We start from the raw sequence: 4,628 nt of genomic DNA, 5'->3' as shown, positions 1-4,628 counted from the left end.
ACATATGGTCCGTACAGTGTAGGGAGAAGGACTTGATTTTCCCAGCATTTGCATGGGTGTAGGGACAAGGTTTTCATTTTTTTACTCCCTGTAGGACACGTAAAAGATACAAAGGAGAAGAAAAAATAATATCCCATCTGTGGTCAGCACTGTTGAAACTCCCCAGCAGCAAACTCACACTTGCAGTCTGGCTTGAAAGACAGTTTTTCAACATATTTCCAGGCAGAGAAGAATTATTGAAGGTTTCCTTTGCATTATTTTCATTCGGAAATGTGACAATAAGCCATAATTTCTGCTGAATGCATATGTTTTGTAAAATATAATTTGACTAAATCAACAAATGATCATTGTTTGCTTGGTGTTCTGAGTGTTTTTAATTGCTCTGGGCTCTTTGGTCTGCAGCTGAAACACAGTTTATCAGAAAGCTCATACTCCCAGCATCGTGCTGGGCTCCCTTGGCAGCAACACGATGCTGTACCCCACTGAGGCAAAAGAAATAAAACCTTTATAAAGGGCAAGAGCTTATCCAGAGGATTCGACCTACCTGGGTTCTGGGAGTCCTGCTTTAATTTTATTAATTTAACCCCGGCCAACCCTGCATGGGGACGCCCTGGACTAGTCACCAGCTATGACAGCACTGTCACTGTGCACTTCACAAACGAGGCCATTTCCTAAGGAGAGAGCATGGCCAGGAGACAAGAGAAGGAAGAAGTGATTTGGGACAGGAAACATGGCTCATAAAGCCACGTTTGGCAGGTGATCAAGGCTTTAAATAGCTGCTGCTTCTTGATATCCAGAACTTTATTAAACTCTGCACTTAATGGGCTTTCGCAACGTGGAAGTTTTAGGTGGCAGGAAGCCATCTGCTCGGATCAGCTTTACATCACCCCTATAGAGCCCTTATACCATCCCCTTATTCTACCTCTTTCTCTCTTTCTCTTCTCTGTGTCCCATCCCCACCTGCAAGGAGCCACCAAAAATCCTGCAGAGCACGTGCACTTCATTGCACCCGGGATTTTGGTTTCTGCAGCTGCAAGAAGTGTATTTAACAAGGAAAACACACAGAACTGTTTCTAAACTGACAATACCAAGGCCATCATTGTGTTTTGTTTTCTTTTCCCTTTCCTCCTGCCCTGATCAAATTACTCCACCGGATTCTTAATCTGAGTGACCTGCTGCAAATCCCTCCTATCCCCAGAAAACAAGCAGCAACAGGGAAGAATTCAATGAATCCCTTATTGACATTTCTAAACACTCCTGTAATCCCACACTTAATCCAGTCAAATAAAGCAGGTTACCTGCTATGATTTCTTGCTTGCTTTCTATTAATAGACTTTTTATTTTGTCCTTAATTAAGGACAAAGGTGCTTAAGCAGGGGGAAGATTTATGCACCAGGAAAATAAAAATAATTCTATCCCACCTTGTAGTTTTGGTGTTCATCACCATCCAAGCTTTACTCTAACTCCAGTTGTTTTTTTCTGTCCTTTTCTCCACCTTCCCTGCTATTGGCCATGTCACCAGCAGAGCCTAGGAACATCAACATGACCTTCTACAAACATCCCAATGGAGATCAGTGCTGGAGGAAAGGGTTGGAAATGTCCCCAGGGACACAGCACAGGGTGCTGTGGGGATGGAGATCTCCAGGGTGAGGACAAGGAGTTGAGATCTTGATGCAATGGGAAAAGCAGAAAAGGTGCAGCTGTTGGGGTGGAAATCAGCAGTGCATGAGGGGGAGGATTTGGGGAGATGTCAGATGGGTGATTGGATATGGTGATATTGTGGGGAATGTAGGAAATGGGGAGGGAGCAGGATGCAAGGTCCGGTTCATGGCATGGACAAGGATGGCAAGTGTTGGTACAGACAGGAGGGGCTGGGTCTGTAGGACTGACATGACTCTGCCCCAGCCTGGTGGAGGAGCCACATTAGAAGGTGTGGTCCCCAGTTGTCCATGGAGGCCTCAGTCTTCACCTTTGAGGACCTGACACAGTGATGCCTCTGATGCCAGAGATGGACCTACTTGGGAGCTGGGATGGTCCATCACCTTCCTGACCGATGATGCCATCCTGGAACACAGAAAAGGAAGAAAATTGGTTGTCAGGAAAAAAAAATGCCAGGGAGGAATGGGGAGGAGGATGCTGGAGCTGTCTGAAGGCTGATGGGGCAGTTAGGGATATGCAAGACCCGAAGGCAAAGGAAGACCGCAGTGCTGGAGAAAAGGGGTCAGAGGAGTGCATTGGTTATATATAATTGGCTTCCTTCGAGGTCAGTTTTATCTCACAAACTGGAACGTGTCCTCGATCCCTCAGGGACCTATATAACCCAGGAGAGGTCAGTGCCTGGGCTTGGGTTAAATATAACATTAAGAATTATAATTCATAGGCACCCTTGCAGCCAGGGCTATTCAGGGGGCTCAGCGCAACACGAGGTCTCATCTTGTCAAGAGGCCAGAGCTGTCTCAGAGCAAAATGCTGTAAGATGAGAACCTTTTGTGTTATTTTGGCCTTGTGCAGAGCTGTGTGGAGAATTAAAACTCCACCGATGCAACACCAGGCAGGAGAAACCTTAAGAAAAGAGGAGTGCCTGGATCAGCCAGTCAAACCAAACTACGTTTGGGTTTAGACTGTGCAGCTCAGGACGGGCTCAGTTGGAGGCACAAACGCTAGGACTGGGGGGACACCCAAGCTGTCATCCCAAAATAAGGACCATTTAAAGCTAAAACAGAATCATAGAGTGGTTGGGTTTGGAAGGAACCTCTGGAGATCATCCAGTCCAACCCCCTGACAAAGCAGAGTCACCCAGAGCACGTTGCACAGGGTCGTGTCCAGGCGGGTTTGAATATCTCCAGAGAAGGAGACTCCCCCCCTCCCTGGGCAGCCTGTGCCAGGGCTCTGGCACCCTCACAGCAAAGAAGTTTTTCCTCATATTCAGATGGAACTTCCCATGTTTCAGTTTGTGCCCGTTGCCCCTTGTCCTGTCACTGGGCACCACTGAGAAGAGTCTGGCATCAAAATAACACAGCATATTTCCTTCCAGCATGTCCACACACTATTTCTGTGACTGGCTTTGATTTGAGAAACAAGCTCAAAGAGAAGGGATAAATTCATAGCCTCTCTCGCAGAAATTTCAAATTTCAGCCTTTTTGGGGCTTCTATGGAAATTCCAAATTGGAAAATAGGATAAAAAATAAAAATGTGGTGATTCAGTATTCCCCTCCTGCCTGTCTCTTCCTCCGACCACTTCCCTGATGATCTCTCCAGTATTTCTGTTGCGAGAAGCTCTAATCTGGATTTGCCTTACTTAGCAGGTTCAGATCCTGAGGCTCAGAAGAAAACCTCCGGTGACCGATGAATACAAAATACGGACTAATTCCCCAAGAGGAGGAAAGCCAAGTAAAACACTTGTTTGTCCCACAAAACTGTTTTACTGCCCTGGGAATGGGGTTAAAAGGTTGTTTGCTGTTGCGGCAAACAATTAGAAAAATGTGTGGTTTTCTGCTCAGGGAAAGATTTCCTGCTTTTAATTCAATAAAAGCCCCAAATGTGGTATGTTAAACATCCCTCCCTCATGCCACAGAGCCTTTTCCTTTTCAAGAAAGGAAATAAAATTGCAAGTGCAGCTGAAACCCATCACTTTGCTTTCAAAACCATTTAAAGCATTTTAAAAAACAACCGAAAACACAGGTCTCTCCAGGAATGTGGACACTTTTTTTTTGGTTAATCTTTTAGTTCTGTCTGATTTGAATCTAATGAGCTGCTTTTCTGCATCTCCCATCACCTGAGCTCACCTCTTGACAGAGCCCTTCTAGGAGGAACCATCTGATATAGGATTTTGGTAGACCACCTTGTTCAGGTTATAAAAACCCATCAGTGGAGAAATAACCTGCACGAGGCAGGTGGGTTTATGTTGGATTTAAAGAAATACTGGGTATGGTTGATCCATTTTTCAAGCTTACGCCTAGTCTTACTCCTGCCCATGTCCTCTCCCCAGCCCACTCAGAGATGCTAAGCCATTAACTCTGTGCTAGCAACCTGCTAAGCCACCACAGAATCACAGAATCACAGAATCAGTCACGTTGGAAGAGCCCTCTGGGATCATCAAGTCCAACCGTTGCCCTGACACCACCCTGGCAACTAGACCATGGCACTAAGTGCCATGTCCAGTCTTTTCTTAAACACCTCCAGAGATGGTGACTCCACCACCTCCCTGGGCAGCCCTTTCCAATGGCTAATGACCCTTGCTGAGAACAAATGCTTCCTAATGTCCAACCTGAACCTCCCCGGCGAAGCTTGAGGCTATGTCCTCTCGTCCTATCGCTAGTTGCCTGGGAGAAGAGGCTGACTCCCACTCCACTACAACCTCCTTTCATCCCACATCTGTGGGACATGAGTGTCTTGTGCTTCAGACAGCAGAAAACCTTCAAAATGCAGGATGCACTTATCAGGAGGGGAAACTTCCATAAAATCAGGTAGTCATGAGCCAGCATGTTGGATGTTGGGGTACAAACTAACGCCTGTGAGCTAAATGGATTCATAGAATCATAGAATCATAGAAAGGTTTGTGTTGGAAGGGACCCCAAAGATCATCTAGTTCCAACCCCCCTGCCATGGGCAGGGACACCTTCCACTAG

This window comes from Nyctibius grandis, chromosome 2, assembly GCF_013368605.1.
Source record: "Nyctibius grandis isolate bNycGra1 chromosome 2, bNycGra1.pri, whole genome shotgun sequence".
In the NCBI taxonomy this organism is placed as follows: domain Eukaryota; kingdom Metazoa; phylum Chordata; class Aves; order Nyctibiiformes; family Nyctibiidae; genus Nyctibius; species Nyctibius grandis.
This window is presented reverse-complemented; position numbering follows the sequence as displayed.